Source organism: Musca autumnalis, unplaced genomic scaffold (genome assembly GCF_047663935.1).
Source record: "Musca autumnalis isolate F117 unplaced genomic scaffold, ASM4766393v1 scaffold_3, whole genome shotgun sequence".
Lineage (NCBI taxonomy): Eukaryota > Metazoa > Arthropoda > Insecta > Diptera > Muscidae > Musca > Musca autumnalis.
Window position 1 is genome coordinate 24,759,420 of NW_027411866.1, and position 20,833 is coordinate 24,780,252.

A 20,833-nucleotide genomic window follows, 5' to 3' on the forward strand; every position below is an offset into this window, starting at 1 on the left:
CTCGTGGTTCATGCGACGTCGATATTCACCGTCAACGCAGATTGGTCCATAGATCTTTCGAAGAATTTTTCTCTCAAACACACCAAGCACTGCCATGTCTGCTTGCGCAAGTACCCAGGCTTCGGAGCCATACATCAGCACGGGTAGTATCAGTGTTTTGTAGAGCGTTATTTTTGTTTGACTGCTTACTTAATCCAAAGTAGCATCTGTTGGCCAATACAATTCTTCTTTTTATTTCACAACTGATGTCGTTTGTTGTGTTGACGGAGGTGCCGAGGTAGACGAAGTCTTCTACTACCTCAATATTATAGGAACCAACTTCCACAGTCGGTCCGAGCTCAATGGACGCATTGCGCGTCGACACCATCAACTTGGTCTTCTCACCGTTTACCGCCAGACCCACTTTAGCAGATTCTCCTTCGACTTTTATAAAGGTATCAGTTACTTCTTTTACTGATCGACCCATGATGTCTATATCATCAGCATAAGCAAGTAACATGTGACTATTGGTGTAGATTGTGCCACTTCTTTTGACGTTTGCCTCTCGTATAACCTTTTCTAGCAGGATGTTGAAGAGGTCACACGAAAGGCTGTCTCCTTGTCTGAAACCTCTTTTGGTACCAAACTCTTCGGAGAGGTTCTTTCCTATTTTAACTGAGGACCTCGTGTCAGTTAAAGTCATTTTACAAAGCCGGATGAGCTTTGCGGGAATACCAAATTCAGACATGGCTTGGAATACCTTTGAGCGCAGCGGACTGTCGAAGGCTGCTTTATAATCGACAAAAAGGTGGTAGGTGTCGATCTGCATCTCTTGGGTCTTCTCCAGGATTTGCCGCAGGGTAAATATCTGGTCAATGGTGGACTTGCCAGGTCTAAAGCCGCATTGGTATGGTCCAATAATCTCGTTGACCATTGGCTTTAGTCGTTCGCACAATATCCCTGACACGATCTTGTAGGCAATAGGGAGTAGACTTATGCCCCTATAGTTAGAGCATACAGTCTTATCTCCCTTCTTGTGGACGGGGCACAGGATACTCAGGTTCCAATCGTCGGGTACTCGTTCTTCCTGCCAGATGGTGCTAACTAGCTGATGAATACACCTTATCAGCGTGTCGCCTCCGGTTTTGAACAGCTCGGCTGGTAAGCCATCGGCCCCTGCTGCCTTATTATTCTTCAGCCGATTTATTGCTGTCTTTACCTCATCTTGGCTGGGCGGTATACATTCAATACCATCTTCTGGGATTGGGACTGTGGTATCTTCGTCGTCTTCGCTGCTATTGGATACCAACAGATTTGAAAAATGTTCTTTCCATATCCTGAGTACACTATCTGTATCAGTTACCAAATTACCTTGCTGGTCTCTACAGGAGGATGTGCCTGTACCAAAGCCATCAGTTTGATGCTTGACTCTTTGGTAGAATTTTCGGACTTCATTCTGGCTCCTGTACATCTCGATTTTTTCACACTCCCGCTTTTCCATCTCTCTCTTTTTCCTGCGGAAAAGACGTTTCTCCTCTCTCCTTTTCTCCCTGTATCTCTCTCGTGCGCTACGCGTTGCTACGGATTGTAAAGTAGCCTTATATGCCGCATTTTTCTCTTCGGTGGCAGCACGACACTCCTCATCATACCATGGATTCCTTGGTGGAGGTCTCTGGTATCCAAGTATGGATTTTGCGGCTGTTTGCATGGAGTGGGCAATGCTTTGCCATTGCGCTGATATGTTATCAGGATGAGGAGGGCTTTGATTAAGCAATTGGGCTAGTTGAGTGGAATATGCTGTGGCTATCTGTTGTGATTGCAGCTTACCGATGTCTAACTTTCGTGTTGTGTCTGTTCGTACTTTGTTTGCTACGTTTAAGCGGGTGCGTACCTTTGCTGCAACAAGGTAGTGGTCGGAATCAATGTTTGCGCCTCGGAACGATCGTACATCCAACACGCTCGATGAATGTCTTCCATCTATCACAACATGATCAATTTGGTTTCTTGTTTTCTGATCTGGAGACAGCCAGGTGCCCTTATGAATATCGAGATGATTAAATCTGGTACTGCTAACTACCATGTTTTTTGCAGCTGCAAAGTCTATCAGTCTCATACCATTGTCAGATGTTTCACTGTGGAGACTGAATTTCCCGACTGTTGGGCCAAAGATATTCTCCTTTCCAATTTTGGCATTAAAATCGCCTAGAATGATTTTAATGTCATGGGCAGGGCAACGGTCATATGTTTCTTCTAAGCACTCGTAAAATATATCTTTGGTCTGTTCGTCCTTTTCTTCAGTGGGAGCATGAGCGCAAATAAAGCTGATGTTGGAGAATTTAGCTTTTATTCGAATTGCAGCAAGTCTTTCATTCACTGGAGTGAAGCTGGATACAAGATGTTTTAGTCTCCGACTAACTACGAATCCACAACCAAACTCATGCTTTACGTCATGGCAGCTATAATACAGTGCGTCACCTTTAGGTGTTGTTGTGACGCCTTTCCCAATCCATCGTATTTCCTGTATGGCAGTAATATCGGTCTTGTACTTTTCAAGTACGTCTGCCAATGCGAAGACTGCACCTTCTCTATAAAGAGTGCGAACATTCCAGGTGCAGATTCGCAGATCATGGTCCTTAAAACGTTTGCGGGGTTCGTCAACTTTAGAGGGGTTTGTTTTTCTTTTCTTTCGTTTTTTCATAGTAGGCTGTTTTTTCTAGGGGAGGGTTACTAACCCGACGCCCAAACCCAAGTTTTTAACGTTCTTATGGGTGAACGCGCGGCACATGTTAGCTCACTACCTTTAACGGGTGTTAAAGGCAGTTCCCCAGGTGACACCACGGGGAGGTCAGTGTCCACTTGGGATGAAAGAGGGACCAAGATAAATCCTGGGCTTTGCCATGTTAAAACCGGTCAGGACCGTTCCTTGGTATCTTCCATCCCCTACGTCACACATAAAACGAAGTTTAATACTGCCTTTTGAATGTAAAAGGAACTTCGTAATTTAGCGACAAGAACAAAACGAACAAAGAAACTTCTTTTTTTACGACTTCTACTTTATCTTGTGTCAAATTTTCGTGTTGATATCTCCAAAACTCAACGAGTTACAGCTTATTACTAGGAGTTTTACATAAATCTACAGAAAAAAGTTTTTTATTTTTCCTTAAAAGAACCGGTCTCCTTTGCAACATCGACTTTTTTGAGACATCGTCATTTGTATTACTGTTTGTTTTCTCTCGGCCTATGGAACATCAAAACGAAGTTTCACTATCTTTCAATGGCAAAAGGAATGATAAAATTAATTGTAAAACAACCTACAAGAACATGAGTCTTTCCTGTGTAAACACGGCATCATGAATGTAGTCGTTTCCTTTTGCATCAACGGCCCTGTCAACTAACAGTTTTCTCCTTTTGACATGTCATGAAGAGAGCGAGAGTCGTTGCCTATTACATCTTCGCCCTATTGAGATATAAAAACAAGCAAGTTCAATTACCTTTTGAATAAAGGATTTTTGAACTTCGTAATTAGGCGCTTTATAAAATGAATTGCAAAACAAAAACAACAACAAACCATATAAATTACTCCACAACAATTCTAAACTCAAGATCGATAGAAATGAAAGAAATGAATGAAGAAGAAAATACCAACTTTGATATTTGTTTGTGTGTGTGTGTTTGTTGGTTTTTTGTTGTTGTAGTTGTTTTTTAGTATTTGATTTCACGTAAATCCAATACACCAATGCGCTCATACTTGCTACGTATGGCACGGCTATTTTATTTACGAAATAATTTTTTTCTTCAATGTTCTTTTTTTTTGATAAAAATAGAATCTGAACTCAATCTCAAGTCTCATAGAATGGGTAAAACCAAAAAGAATGCAAACATGCGAGCAAACAAGCAAAGCAAGTGAACGAATCAATGAGAGCGAGTGTTTGGAGCTAAAATATAAAGAACTTTTTTGGCTTGGACGGCATGTGTTTGGAAAAAAAAAACTACAATAGAGGATCACATGGATAAAGGAGAATGGTTATAGATGGGCCGCCAGGGACCTCTTGTAGCATGTAAAACCTCCGAAAGAGTTTTCGAGGTAATAAAAGACTTCTGGTATGGTCTTCTATGGAAACCAAACCCTATGACGGGGCTTTTATGGGATACAAGATATTTGGTAAGGTCACCTAGCGAATATAAGACATTGCGATGAACTTCGCTTAGGGTTATGCTTAGAAAAGAGGACCACCCTAAGGTTATTATATGCGAGTATACGAGGCCCCAAAGAATATTCTATTTCACCACTTAAAAGTTCTTCTATTGAAAACCTGTTTTATGGAAACAAAGCGTGCTTCTCTAAAGACCCATTCTGGAAGAAAGGGTGCGTATCTAAAGACCCTTTCTGAAAGAAATGTTGCTTCTCTGAAGACTCTTTCAGAAAGATATTGTGCTCCTATAAATGAAAGATGCTTCTATAGAACCTTTCTGAAACAAAGGAAGGATGCTTCTATAGACCTTTTCTGAAAGAAAGTGGGCTTCTATCGACCGACTCCTTCTAAAAGAAAGTGTGCTTCTGTAGCATTTATGTTATGTTCGTGGACTACTCTGGATCCGCATAGTTTACAACAGACCGACTTATTGCGTTATATGTGGTTAACAAGGTTTCTTTGTCTGTACCCCATGTGTTGCCGGCTAGTGACCTGAGGACCTTGTTCCTACATCTCAGCTTGTCATATACTGGAATCTTGGGTAGTTAGTGGTCAAAATTCTATTACCATCGATCGGATATTCAACTCTGTGCTCATCTCCGCAGTCCATGTGTTGAACAGAGTGGTCGTAGAGTTGGTAGCGGATATTTGAATATTTCAGGCGGGGAAAAAGGTGTTAAGATCGATAAAATTTGAGTTCATCCTTTTACAAATTGCAATAGGGAAGGTACCCGATGCCAAGATCGTACAATTATCTAGAGACGAAAAGACTACAGAAAAGGTAGATGATAAACAGTTCCGGAGATATCAACCGACGACCCAAAGGACCATCTACTCTGCAGTAGACGATCCAAAGGACCATCTACTCTGCAGTAGACGACCCAAAGGGCCACCTATTCTACAGTAGACGACCCAAAGGGCCATCTACTCTGCAGTAGACGACCCAAAGGGCCATCTACTCTGCAGTAGACGACCCAAAGGGCCATCTACTCTGCAGTAGACGAACCAAAGGGCCATCTACTCTGCAGTAGACGACCCAAAGGGCCATCTAATCTGCAGTAGACGACCCAAAGGGCCATCTACTCTGCAGTAGACGACCCAAAGGGCCATCTACTCTGCAGTAGACGACCCAAAGGACCATCTACTCTGCAGAAGACGACCCAAAGGGCCATTTACTCTGCAGTAGACGACCCAAAGGGCCATTTACTCTGCAGTAGACGACCCAAAGGGCCATTTAATCTGCAGTAGACGACCCAAAGGGCCATCTACTCTGCAGTAGACGACCCAAAGGGCCATCTACTCTACAGTAGACGACCCAAAGGGCCATCTACTCTGCAGTAGACGACCCAAAGGGCCATTTACTCTGCAGTAGACGACCCAAAGGGCCATTTACTCTGCATTAGACGACCCAAAGGGCCATTTACTCTGCAGTAGACGACCCAAAGGGCCATCTACTCTGCAGTAGACGACCCAAAGGGCCTTCTACTCTGCAGTAGACGACCCAAAGGGCCATCTACTCTGCAGTAGACGACCCAAAGGGCCATCTACTCTGCAGTAGACGACCCAAAGGGCTATCTACTCTGCCGTAGACGACCCAAAGGGCCATCTACTCTGCCGTAGACGACCCAAAGGGCCATCTACTCTGCCGTAGACGACCCAAAGGGCCATCTACTCTGCCGTAGACGACCCAAAGGGCCATCTACTCTACCGTAGACGACCCAAAGGGCCATCTACTCTGCAGTAGACGACCCAAAGGGCCATCTTCTCTGCAGTAGACGACCCAAAGGGCCATCTACTCTGCAGTAGACGACCCAAAGGGCCATCTACTCTGCAGTAGACGACCCAAAGGGCCATCTACTCTGCAGTAGACGACCCAAAGGGCCATCTACTCTGCAGTAGACGACCCAAAGGGCCATTTACTTTGCAGTAGACGAGCCAAAGGGCCATCTACTCTGCAGTAGACGAGCCAAAGAGCCATCTACTCTGCAGTAGACGACCCAAAGGGCCATCTACTCTGCAGTAGGCGAACCAAAGGGCCATCTACTCTGCAGTAGACGAACCAAAAGGCCATCTACTCTGCAGTAGACGACCCAAAGGGCCATCTACTCTGTAGTAGACGACCCAAAGGGCCATCTACTCTGCAGTAGACGACCCAAAGGGCCATCTACTCTGCAGTAGACGACCCAAAGGGCCACCTACTCTGCAGCAGACGACCCAAAGGGCCATTTACTCTGCAGTAGACGACCCAAAGGGCCATCTACTCTGCAGTAGACGACCCAAAGGGCCATCTACTCTGCACTAGACGACCCAGAGGGCCATCTACTCTGCAGTAGACGACCCAAAGGGCCATCTACTCTGCACTAGACGACCCAGAGGGCCATCTACTCTGCAGTAGACGACCCAAAGGGCCATCTACTCTGCAGTAGACGACCCAAAGGGCCATCTACTCTGCAGTAGACGACCCAAAGGGCCATCTACTCTGCAGTAGACGACCCAAAGGGCCATCTACTCTGCAGTAGACGACCCAAAGGGCCATCTACTCTGCAGTAGACGACCCAAAGGGCCATCTACTCTGCAGTAGACGACCCAAAGGGCCATCTACTCTGCAGTAGACGACCCAAAGGGCCATCTACTCTGCAGTAGACGACCCAAAGGGCCATCTACTCTGCAGTAGACGACCGAGAGGGCCATCTACTCTGCAGTAGACGACCCAAAGGGCCATCTACTCAGCAGTAGACGACCCAAAGGGCCATCTACTCTGCAGTAGACGACCCAAAGGGCCATCTACTCTGCAGTAGACGACCCAAAGGGCCATCTACTCTGCAGTAGACGACCCAAAGGGCCATCTACTCTGGAGTAGACGACCCAAAGGGCCATCTACTTTGCAGTAGACGACCCAAAGGGCCATCTACTCTGCAGTAGACGACCCAAAGGGCCATCTACTCTGCAGTAGACGACCCAAAGGGCCATCTACTCTGCAGTAGACGAACCAAAGGGCCATCTACTCTGTAGTAGACGACCCAAAGGGCCATCTACTCTGCAGTAGACGACCCAAAGGGCCATCTACTCTGCCGTAGACGACCCAAAGGGCCATCTACTCTGCCGTAGACGACCCAAAGGGCCATCTACTCTGCAGTAGACGACCCAAAGGGCCATCTACTCTGCAGTAGACGACCCAAAGGGCCATCTACTCTGCAGTAGACGACCCAAAGGGCCATCTACTCTGCAGTAGACGACCCAAAGGGCCATCTACTCTGCAGTAGACGACCCAAAGGGCCATTTACTTTGCAGTAGACGAGCCAAAGGGCCATCTACTCTGCAGTAGACGAGCCAAAGAGCCATCTACTCTGCAGTAGACGACCCAAAGGGCCATCTACTCTGCAGTAGGCGAACCAAAGGGCCATCTACTCTGCAGTAGACGAACCAAAAGGCCATCTACTCTGCAGTAGACGACCCAAAGGGCCATCTACTCTGTAGTAGACGACCCAAAGGGCCATCTACTCTGCAGTAGACGACCCAAAGGGCCATCTACTCTGCAGTAGACGACCCAAAGGGCCACCTACTCTGCAGCAGACGACCCAAAGGGCCATCTACTCTGCAGTAGACGACCCAAAGGGCCATCTACTCTGCAGTAGACGACCCAAAGGGCCATCTACTCTGCAGTAGACGACCCAAAGGGCCATCTACTCTGCAGTAGACGACCCAAAGGGCCATCTACTCTGCAGTAGACGACCCAAAGGGCCATCTACTCTGCAGTAGACGACCCAAAGGGCCATCTACTCTGCAGTAGACGACCCAAAGGGCCATCTACTCTGCAGTAGACGACCCAAAGGGCCATCTACTCTGCAGTAGACGACCCAAAGGGCCATCTACTCTGTAGTAGACGAACCAAAGGGCCATCTACTCTGCAGTAGACGACCCAAAGGGCCATCTACTCTGCAGTAGACGACACAAAGGGCCATCTACTCTGCAGTAGACGACACAAAGGGCCATCTACTCTGCAGTAGACGACCCAAAGGGCCATCTACTCTGCAGTAGACGACCCAAAGGGCCATCTACTCTGCAGTAGACGACCCAAAGGGCCATCTACTCTGCAGTAGACGGCTCAAAGGGCCATCTACTCTGCAGTAGACGACCCAAAGGGCCATCTACTCTGCAGTAGACGACCTAAAGGGCCATCTACTCTGCCGTAGACGACCTAAAGGGCCATCTACTCTGCCGTAGACGACCCAAAGGGCCATCTACTCTGCAGTAGACGAACCAAAGGGTCATCTACTCTGCAGTAGACGACCCAAAGGGCCATCTACTCGGCAGTAGACGACCCAAAGGGTCATCTACTCTGCAGTATGCGACCCAAAGGGCCATCTACTCTGCAGTATGCGACCCAAAGGGCCATATACTCTGCAGTAGACGACACAGAGGGCCATCTACTCTGCAGTAGACGACCCAAAGGGCCATCTACTCTGCAGTAGACGACCCAAAGGGTCTTTTATGTGATATAAAACGTAGAAAATGGTCTTCAATGGGTTATCTGAGCTGGGAAAGGAGTTCAATGGATTTTAGGACCTGGTGAAGATTCTTCTGTGGAATGTAAAGCCACCATAAAATTTGTTATGTGATATAAGTCTTGCAGTAAGGGATATAAGACCTTCCTTCTCGTTTACAGAATGTAAGACCAACGCAAAACTCTTCTATGAAAAGAGAGGGATTTTCTTACTTTCTGGAAAGGTCGTCTATTTGATATATAACCACAAGAAGGACCTTGAATCGAATAATACCTAATCTATGGAATACGGCACAGGGAATGGTCATCAACGGATTATCAGACCTGAGAAAAGGCGTTAAATGGATTTTAAGACCTGGTAGAGAGGCTTCAAGGTCACTATAAGGCCTGAGGAAGATTCTTCGGTGGGATTTGAAACCCCTGTAAAGTTCTATTGTGAGATATAAAGGCATATAAGTTCTCCAGTAAGGGATATAAGACCTTCCCCTCCTTTACAGAATCTAAGACCTTCGAAAAACTCTTTTATGGAAAGAAATGCCTCCTCTGGAAAGGTCATACGTTTGATATATGACCAACAGAATGGCCTTGAATCGAATACAAGACCTGCAGAAAACCATAATCTATAGAATATAAGAGAGATTTAGTATTTATTTATAACCTGTGAGAAAGTTTTTTTTTGTTCAAAAATAACTCCGGAGATGTCTTCTATGGGAAGTCCTCTGCAATGGTTTTCAATGGTACACACTACCGCTGGACGGGATATTATGGGATATAAGACATTTGTTATGAACATATCGAATAAAAATCTCTCGTCGTAGGGCTAGGCTTAGAAAAGAGGACCTCTCCAATGTTATTCTATGCGAATATACGATCCCCCAAAGCGAGTTTCTAATAGACCACTTGAAAGGTCTTCTATTGAAAAGCTGCCTTATGGAATATAAAACCTACGGAAAGGTCTTTTGTGAGGTATACGATATAGAGAATGGTCCTCAATGGTTTATCAAACCTGAGAAAAGGTGTTCAATGGATTTTAAGACATGGGCGAGGTCTTAATGCCTATTATAAGGCATGTGGAAGATCCTTCTGTGGAATGTGAAACCCCTGTAAAGATCTGTTATGGATTATAAGGTCTCCAGTAATGGGTATAAGACATTCATCCATCTTGACAGAAATAAGAACTTTGGAAAAGTCTTCTGTGGAATGAAATGGAAAGGTAATCTATTTGATGTATGACCACTAGAATGGCATTGAATCGAATATAAGACATGTGGAAAACTTTATTCTATGGAATATAAGATGGATTTTTGGGGTTTTCTAGGTAAGGCTTCCTTATAGTCATTGCAAGACCTCTAGAATTTTTTTTTAAGAAATAAAAGACCTACGAAAGGTTCTTCTGGCACCTCCTCAAAATTGTTGTAATGAATATAAGACCTTTTGTAGGGTCTACTATTCACTATATGTGCCTTCTACAGAGTAGTAGAGGATACGAAGTATCTTTTGAAGGATATAATAACTCTAAAACGGTATATTATGTAGTAAATACATTCGAATGGGTCTTCTAAGGACCTGCGGAAACTCGAAACTCGAAAGCGAAAACTTTATTCTATGGAATATAAGAGTGATTTTTTGGGGTTTTCTAGCTAAAGAATTCCTTATGTTCATTACAAGACCTCTAGAATTATTTTTTTAAGAAATAAAAGACCTGTGAAAGGTTCTTCTGGCACCTCCTCAAAATTGTTGTAATGAATATAAGACCTTTTGAAGGGTCTACTATTCAATATAAGTGCCTTCTACAGAATAGTAGAGGGTACGAAGTATCTTTTGACAGATATGATAACTCTAAAATGGACTATTATGTAGTAAAAACATTTGAATGTGTCTTTTAAGGACCTGCGGAAACCCGATTCGTTATAAAACTTCCACTAAATTCTATACGATATACCTACAGGACCTCCGAAAGGTTCTTCTGTCATATATGAAACCTGCCTGGAATACAAAAGAATCGGAATGGTTTTTTGACGGATAAAATAACGGTCTATTATTTTGTAAAAACTTCCGGATGGGTCTTCTAAGGAATATACGATTTTTTAAAGGGGACATCTGCGTAGAATTATGACGGGTTTTCTAAAAATTGAAATTTTTGTAAGAGTCTTACTAGGCAGATAAGACAACTCGAAGACCTCCATTTGTGCATCCATAGAGTATAAGAACACCAGAAAGATCTTCTTCGTAATATAAGATCACTTTCCATGGGATACAATAGCTTTTGACGGATCTTGTATGAAATATAATACCTCTGTAACGGCATTGAATGTATATCAGATCTCTGTGACGGTCTTCTAAAGAACATAAGACCGCCGAAAAATTCTTCTACACAATGCAAGACCTCTGAAATCGAATATAGGATCTGCGAAAACCTCTTATCTACAGAAAATATAAAATACAGAACCCCAGTGAAGGTCTCTCATTCGTTATAAGACTTCCAGAAAATTCGCTAACGATTTGCAGGATCTCCAAAAGGGTCTTCTGTCGTATATGAAACCTGTCTAAGGGTATCATGAGGAATATAAGACCTTTTAAAGGATACGCAATATAGATAGATGCCTTCTATAGAATATTAGGGAATCGGAATGGTTTTTTGACGACGGTTATGATAGCTCGAAAACTGTCAATTATGTAGTAAAAACTTCCGGATGGGTCTTCTAAAGATGAGGGCTTCTACGGGGAAATACGACTTGTAAGACGACTGCGGCGACTTGTAAGAGTCTTATTTGATATATCAGACATCTCAAAGCGACTTCTGTGGAGTGTAAGACCTTCATATGGGCATACATATAGTATAAGATCTCCTGTATTATCTTCTACGTGATATAAAATATCTTTTAACTCTGGAAGGATCTTCCGTGAAATACAAGACCTATGGAACGGTTTTCTAAAAATAGGAGACTTCTGAAACTGTCTTCTAATGAATATAAGACTTCCAGAATCGAATAGAAGACATGCGGAAACCCTTAATCACATGCTACAAGGGGTTCTTTAAAGGTTTCCTACAGAACATATAAGATGTATAACTGCGGAAGGTTCTTATATTCGATATAAGACCTCCTCGAAAGTCTGTTATCGAATGTAAAACCTCTAGAACAGTTTTTACGAAATAAGACCTTCCAAAAAGACTTTTGTCGAATATTTGATCGCAGAATAACACTTCTTTCGGAAATTTCTTCTATGAGATAAAAGTAAAAAAGCTCTTCTATGGAATATAAGACCTCCAGAAAAACTTTGTATAGGATATAAAACCCACTCTATAGGGGGTTTCTATCTATTATGAAACCTCCATATGGGTTCGTATATAGTATAAGACCTCCAGAATTAGCTTCTACGTGATATGGGAACTCCAATAAGACCTTCTATGGCAAACCAAAGTTCTTTATGTATCTTCTGTGAAATATAAGACCTTCGAAAAGGTCTTTTCAGATCTCAGAAAACACTTCTATGTAATATAAAACTTTGGGAAAGGTCTCCTATGAGCTAAAAGTCTTCAGAAAGCCTATTCTATGGAATATAAGAACTGCAGAAAAGCATTCTATAGTATTAAAAATTTTTAAGGGACTTATTTGGGATATAAGACATCTAAGGGGGACTTCTATATAATATAAATCATCCGAAAAAGTTTTCAATGGAATATAAGACTTTCGGAAATATCTTCTATAGAGTATAAGACCCCCAGAAAGGATTTTTACAGAATATCTGACCACCGAAAGTATCTGCTATGGAATAGAAGAGCTCCGAAAAGCTCGTCTACAATATATAAGACCTGCGGAAATTTATTCGTGGAATATAAGACATACAGAAGTGTCTTCTATAGAATATAAGACTATTCGAAGGAACTCCTACATAAAATAAGACCTCTGAACCGGTCTTCTAAGGAATATAAGACCTCTGTAACGTCCTTCTAAAGAATATAACACCCCTGGAAACTTCTTCATTAGGATAGACCTCAGAAAATCACTTCTGTGGAATATAAGACCAGCGGAAACTTCTTCTATGAGTTTAAACTCTTAAGAAAAAGTTCTTCTATGGAATGCCAGACTTCCAGAGAGGTCTTCTATAGAATATAAATCCACAAAGAAGTTTTCAATGGAATATGAGACTTATGAAAATGTCTTCTATAGAATATAAGACCAGAATATCTGAACTTCAAAAGTTTCTCCTTCGGAATAAAAGATATAGAAAACTCAAAAAGGTTATTTTGTGGAATATAAGACTTTCGAAAATGTCTTCTATAGAATATACTTCCTCCAGAAATGTATTTTATAAGACATAAGATCCCAGAAAGGTTTTATATGGAGTATAATAGGTTTGGGAAGATTTTGTATGGAATATAAGACATCTGAAAATGACTTCTATGGTATATATAATCTTTTTAACGGTCTTCTGGGAATTATAAGACCTTCACAAATATTTTATATGATATATAGAAAGGCATCTTTAAGATATCTATGAGGTATAAGAGCTAACGCCACAAAGAGGACATCCAGAAAGGCCGTCAATCATTCCATAATTTCTATAAAAGACGTTCGCAAATGGTTTCTATTAAATAAAAGACTTCAGGAAAGTTCGCAAGACCTCCGAAAGATCTTCGAAGAGATCTAAGAAGTCATAGAGGGCACTAACCTGGTAAGGATAAGGCCACAATACCTTCGAAAGACTCTTTGAAGATATATAAGACCTTATAGATGATACTTACCTGCATATAAGACATCTGGAGCGATCTTATATTGAATATAAAACATTCATAAAGGTTTTGTTTGGAATATAAGAACATTCGGGAGCTTATCTTACAGGTCCCGAAGGTAGTTCTGTGTGCTATAAGTTATCTGGAAAGATCGTTTATGGTACATAATGCCTTTATAAGTATTTCTATGGAATACAAGAGAACCAGAAATGTGTTTTAAAGAGAAGAAGACCTCAGGAAAGATTGTTATACTGAATAAAAAACTCCGAATGGGGTCTACTATGGAATATGAGACAATCAGAACGCCATTCTATATAATGGAATATCATTGGAAAAGTATTCCATGAAATAAAAGAGCTTCAAAATGGATAAAAGGAAAGGCCTAATATGGAATTTGAATCCTCGGAAGAGGTTTTTAACGAAATGTGACGCCTCTGATAGGGCTAGAAATATGTTCCATGAAATATAAGAGCAGCCGAAAGGTCTTTCATGGAATATAAGTTAAATGTAAGAACTCGGAAAGGATGTTGTATGGAATATACGACTTTTAGAATGTCATTCTAAAGAATAGAGTACCATTGAAAGATTCATCCGAGGAATATAAGACCATCAGAAAGGACTTCCGTGGAAGGTAAGAGCTTCGGAAAGGTCTTATTATGGATAAAAGACTTCCGGCAATGTCTCTGGAAGGCTATTGTTTGTTAGATAAAACCTCCAGAATAGCGTTTAGGGAATATAAAAGCTCCAGAAGGGTATTCCATGGAATATAAGTGGAATGTATGATCGCTGGAAGGGTCTTCTATGGAATATACGACTTTCAGAATGTCATTCTATGGAATAGAATAACTTTAGAAGAGTCTTCCATGCAATATAAGACCTTCAGAAAGGCTTTCTATATACGACTTCCGGCAAGGTTTTATATAGAAAATAAGACCTCTGTAATGGGTTTTTATGAATGATGTAACCTGCGGAAGGGTTTTGCATGTAATATAAGACCTCCCAAAGTGTCTTCCATGGAATATAACAGCTCCTGTGGAATATAAGACCTCCGACTAGGGATATAAGATCGCCGGAATGGCATTGTATGGCATTTGAGTTTTCGATAAAGGTTTTTTTTATGAAATATGACACCTCTGGAAGAATTAGAAATATCTTCCAAGGAATATAAGAGCGCCAGATTGTATACTAGTTGAATATAAGAACTGTGGAAGGATCGTGTATGGAATATACGACTTTCAAAAGGGCATTTTAAGGAATAGAATACCTTTAGAAGAGTATTCCATGGAATATAAAACCTTCAGAAAGTTTTTCCTTACTATATAACAGCTTCGGAAATGTCTTCTGTGGGTTATAAGATCCTTGTATGGAGTTAGAGTCCTCTGAAAAGGTTTTTATGAAATATTCAACTTCTGTAACGGCCTTGTATGTTATATAAGAATTCCAGAATGATCTTCCATGGAATAAATGGTGCTCCAGCATGATCTTCTATGGAATAAAAGATCTCCAGAAGAATCTTCTATGGAATAAAAGATCTCCAGAAGGGTCTTCCATGGTATATAAAAACTCTGAAGGGATCTTCTATGGAATATAAGACTTTCAGATGGGCATTCTACAGAATAGAATACCTTTAGAAGAGTCCTCTATGGAATATAAGATCATCAAAAAGGTCTTACATGGAATATAAGATCTCCGGCAAGAATTTGAGTCATCAGGAAAGGTTTTTCTTTGTGGAATATGACACCTCTGGATGGGCTAGAAATATATTTCATGGAATATAAGAGCTGCAGAAGAACTTTACATAGAATATAAGAGCTCCAGAAGGGTCTTCCCTGGAATATAAGAAATCTGGAGGGATCTTCTATGGAATATAAGACTCTCAGAAGGACATTCTACAGAATAGAATACCTTAGGAGGGGTCTTCCATGACCTGCAGAGAGGTCTTTCGAGGAATATAAGACCTCCGGTAAGATTTACTGTAGGATGAAAGACCTTCGGAAAAGACTTCTATGAAATTTGAGTTCTCTGTAAAGGTTTTTTTTTTTTTATAAAATATGGAACCTCTGGAAGGTTGCTGTATGCAATATAAGACCTTCTATGGTATATAAGAGTTCCGAAATGATCCTCCGTGGAATATAAAAGGAATATAAGTATTCTGAAAAAACTTTCTACAGAATATCAGACTTTTAGAAGAATACTCTATAGAATAGAATACCTTTGGAAGAGTCTTCCATGGAATATAAGATCTTCAGAAAGGTCTACCATTGAATATAGGACGTCCGTAAATAACTTCTTATTCCTCACCTAAGGATTTTTTTAAATATAAACCTTCCGGATTGTTCGTGTACGCAATATAAGACCTCAGGAAGGATTTTCAATGGAATATAACAGAAGAGTATTCCGAAGGATTTTTCGGTGGTATATAAGACCTTGGAATGAGTCTTCTATAGATTAAAAAGCTCCAGAGATTATATAAACCCTCAGAAGGGGGTTTCTATGGTTTTTTTTGCCTTCAGAAGATCCTTAAGAGATTAGAAAACCTTGATGGGATATAAGATCTCCGGAAAAGTTTTTTTTTTATGAAAAATGAAACCTCCGAAAGGCTTTGTATATTATATAAGATCTTCAGAAAGGTCTACCATTGAATATAAGACGTCCGGAAATAACTTTTTATACCTAAGCTAAGGATTTTTTTGAATATAAACCTTCTTAATTGTTCGTGAACGCAATATGAGACCTCAGGAAAGATTTACAATGGAATGTACCAGCTCAAGAAGGGTATTCTTTGGAATATACGGCGATCCCGTAACTCTTCTATGGAATACAAGACCTCCGAAGGATTTTTCGTTGGTATATAAGACCTTCGAATGAGTCTTCTATGGAGTAAAAAATCTCCAGAGAGGACGTCTACGGTATATAAACCCTCAGAAGGGGGTTTATATGGTATTTTTTACCTTCAAAAGGGCCTTCTATGGAATACAAGACCTCCGAAGGATTTTTCGTTGGTATATACGACCTTGGAATGAGTCTTCTATGGAGTAAAAAATCTCCAGAGAGGTCGTCTACGGTATATAAACCCTCAGAAGGGGGTTTCTATGTTTTTTTTTTACCTTCAAAATGGCCTTCTATGGAATACAAGACCTCCGAAGGATTTTTCGGTGGTATATAAGACCTTGGAATGAGTCTTCTATGGAGTAAAAAAGCTCCAGAGAGGACTTCTACGGTATATAAACCCTCAGAAGGGGGTTCCTATGTTTTTTTTTTGCCTTCAAAAGGGCCTTCTATGGAATACAAGACCTCCGAAGGATTTTTCGGTGGTATATAAGACCTTGGAATGAGTCTTCTATGGAGTAAAAAGCTCCAGAGAGGACTTCTACGGTATATAAACCCTCAGAAGGGGGTTCCTATGTTTTTTTTTGCCTTCAAAAGGGCCTTCTATGGAATACAAGACCTCCGAAGGATTTTTCGGTGGTATATAAGACCTTGGAATGAGACTTCTATGGAGTAAAAAGCTCCAGAGAGGACTTCTACGGTATATAAACCCTCAGAAGGGGGTTCCTCATTCAGAAAGGTCTACCATTGAATATAGGACGTCCGGAAATAAAATTATATGCCTAAGCCAAGGATTTTTTTTAATATAAACCTTCTAGATTTTTCGTGTACGCAATATGAGACCTCAGGAAAGATTTTCAATGGAATATAACAGCTCAAGAAGAGTATTCCGTGGAATATACGGTGATCGCAAAACTCTTCTATGGAATACAAGACCTCTGAAGGAATTTTGTCGGTGGTATATAAGACCTTGGAATGAGTCTTCTATGGAGTAAAAAATCTCCAGAGAGGACTTCTACGGTATATAAACCCTCAGAAGGGGGTTCCTATGTTTTTTTTTACCTTCAAACGGGCCTTCTATGGAATACAAGACCTCCGAAGGATTTTTCGGTGGTATATAAGACCTTGGAATGAGTCTTCTATGGAGTAAAAAAGCTCCAAAAAGGACTTCTACGGTATATAAACCCTCAGAAGGGGGTTCCTATGTTTTTTTACCTTCGAAAGGGCCTTCTATGGAATACAAGACCTCCGAAGGATTTTTCGGTGGTATATAAGACCTTGGAATGAGTCTTCTATGGAGTAAAAAAGCTCCAGAGAGGACTTCTACGGTATATAAACCCTCAGAAGGGGGTTCCTATGTTTTTTTTTACCTTCAAAAGGGCCTTCTATGGAATACAAGACCTCCGAAGGATTTTTCGGTGGTATATAAGACCTTGGTATGAGTCTTCTATGGAGTATGTTTTTTTTTACCTTCAAAATGGCCTTCTATGGAATACAAGACCTCCGAAGGATTTTTCGGTGGTATATAAGACCATGGAATGAGTCTTCTATGGAGTAAAAAAGCTCCAGAGAGGACTTCTACGGTATATAAACCCTCAGAAGGGGGTTCCTATGTTTTTTTACCTTCAAAAGGGCCTTCTATGGAATACAAGACCTCCGACGGATTTTTCGGTGGTATATAAGACCTTGGAATGAGTCTTCTATGGAGTAAAAAAGCTCCAGAGAGGACTTCTACGGTATATAAACCTTCAGAAGAGGGTTCCTATGTTTTTTTTTACCTTCAAAAAGGCCTTCTATGGAATACAAGACCTCCGAAGGATTTTTCGGTGGTATATAAGACCTTGGAATGAATCTTCTATGGAGTAAAAAAGCTCCAGAGAGGACTTCTACGGTATATAAACCCTCAGAAGGGGGTTCCTATGTTTTTTTTTACCTTCAAAAGGACCTTCTATGGAATACAAGACCTCCGAAGGATTTTTCGGTGGTATATAAGTCCTTGGAATGAGTCTTCTATGGAGTAAAAAAGCTCCAGAGAGGACTTCTACGGTATATAAACCCTCAGAAGGAGGTTCCTATGTTTTTTTACCTTCAAAAGGGCCTTCTATGAAATACAAGACCTCCGAAGGATTTTTCGGTGGTATATAAGACCTTGGAATGAGTCTTCTATGGAGTAAAAAATCTCCAGAGAGGACGTCTACGGTATATAAACCCTCAGAAGGGGGTTCCTTTGTCTTTTTTTACCTTCAAAAGGGCCTTCTATGGAATACAAGACCTCCGAAGGATTTTTCGGTGGTATATAAGACCTTGGAATGAGTCTTCTATGGAGTAAAAAAGCTCCAGAGAGGACTTCTACGGTATATAAACCCTCAGAAGGGGATTCCTATGTTTTTTTTTACCTTCAAAAGGGCCTTAAGAGATAAGAAGACCTCGATGGGATATAAAAATCTCCGTAAAGGCCTTCTATATATTTTGAGTCATGGAAAAGTTTTTTTTTTTTGTGAAAAATGAAACCTCCGGAAGGGCTTTGTATATTATATAAGACCTCCAGAAGGATCTTCTATGTAGTAAAAGACCTCCGAAGAATTTTTCTAGGGTATAAAAGAGTTCCGAAATATTTTTTTATGGTGTAAAAAACTCGCTTATATAACTTCTGTGGTATATAATCCCTCAGAAGGCAATCTTCTATGGCTTCTAAGGATTCTGAAACGATCTTTTATGTATGCTTGTAGACCTTCAGAAGGGCATCAAGTGAATAGAAGACCTCCCGAAGTATCTTCGTGAGCTAAAAAAAGTGTCTTCTTTAGAGTAAAAGATCTCCAAAAGGATCCTTGAAACAATGGAAGACGTCAATTCCAATACCTTTGAAAGGGTCTTCCATGGAATATAAGACCCTGGGAAAGGTTTTGCTTGGAATATGAGCTTCGAAAAAATCTTCATTTCAATATAAAACCCACGGAAGAAGGATCTTCAATGAAATATAAGACCTTCTGAAGGCTCCTCCATGGAATATAAGATGATCGCAAATCTCTTTTATGGAATACAAGACCTTCGAAGTATATTTCCGTGGTATATAAGCCTGCTGAAAGATTTTTCTATGGAGTCAGCAACCTCTAGAGAGGACTTCTACGGTATATAAGCCCTCAAAAGTGGTCTTTAAGGGTTTCTAAGAACCTACAGAAGAGCATCAAGTGAATAGAAGACCTCCGGAAGTATCTTCGTGAGTTAAAAAGTGTCTTCTATAGAGTAAAAGATCTCCAGAAGGATCCTTAGAACAATGGAAGACCTTAATTCCCAGTTTTTCTTTTTCTTAGAATTGAATTTTGAATGAGTGTTCCTTGGTTGGAAATCCATGAGAAGAAAATCTGCCGTATTACAAGTAATAAATGCACATAAGATATACAATCGGCTGGCTGGCTATGGCATATTAATACAATGAAATAAAATATACTCGATAGAGGTATTCACAATTTAATTCTATATATCGAGGCTAAGATGAAGAAGATGATCAGCCAGGCAGCCAAACAGCCAGCCAGCCAACCATCAGACCGACCAGAGAACTTTTGTTGTGATTTTTCCGTTCTGTTCTTTGCCTTACTTTTTGTTGTTGTTGTTGTTGTTGGTGTGTGCTTTATTTGTGGCTGTGCCACCAGCCTCATAGCCAACTTGAAATGGTTTTCTTAAATCAGTATCCATTCCGTCTTCAATACAGTTGGACTCAGTCAAAAGCAACGCTGCTCTTCTGTCTGGTAGTAGTAGAGTGGGCCGCCAACAAAATACAACAACGTGAAAAACAAAACAGGCAAGCGAAAATCTAAAAAAAAAAATAAATAAAATACAAAAAAATTTCAAAATCTTTTTCAAAACACTCGCACACACTCACACAACCTTGCGATTGAGTGTGCCTTGAGAGCTTAGTTCCGTGTTTTTTCCCCAACCAAAGAAAAAAACTTACAATAACAACAATATACAAATTTTGTTTTGAAATTGAATATAGAGTATAGAAAAGTTAAGAAGAACAAGATACAAATTTTTATTACGCCAAGAATTAAAAATGAATTTCGAATGTGTGTTTTGTGAGAGAGAGAGATTTGACGACGAGTGAAGTGATTGTTGGTGTGATGCGACGCGATGCGATGCTCCTGTATAAACAATAACAACATATAAACAAATGATAGGTACCTACAGTGAGTGTCGGGTTGGTTTGGTGAGGTGCTTTGATTTGATTTGAACTCTCCCCAAGTAAAAAACGAACATCGTGAATGTGAAATGGTCGGGTTAAAAATAGCCGCAATTAAAGACTCTACTTGGCGCAACCAAGACTGTGATGCGAGGTGGTGGTGTGTGTATCAGCAAGCAAGTATCAAACGGTAGCACCAAGGCGCTAGTAATTGGCCCTGCAATACAACACCACTTTGGGACTCTATCTTATTTTCTTCTCCCACAGAGCATAGGCTGAGAGAAGAGGATAAAAAGTGACAAGACAAGATCTACGACATGATCATCATTTTTTTAACATGCGAGTAGACAGAAGACATTTTAAGGTTTTTTGTAGTTGACAGGAGACCTTTTAAGGTCTTCTCTAGTATATAGAAG

General features: G+C 40.9%; 1 protein-coding gene across 4 annotated transcripts in view; it reads left to right on the top strand.

The window, feature by feature from the left end:
- The window catches only part of LOC141400172 (uncharacterized), an 85,941-nt gene that overhangs the window by 18,890 nt on the left and 46,218 nt on the right, over window positions 1-20,833 (top strand). The window contains exon 1 of one of the 4 annotated variants that reach the window (XM_073979621.1): window positions 19,930-20,039. The exons of 2 other annotated variants lie outside the window; for them this stretch is intronic. The gene's annotated coding sequence lies outside the window, so the exon portion shown is untranslated. Of the gene's footprint in view, window positions 1-19,929; window positions 20,040-20,833 lie in introns of those variants that run through there. One more of the 4 variants, XM_073979623.1, reaches the window with a different exon arrangement.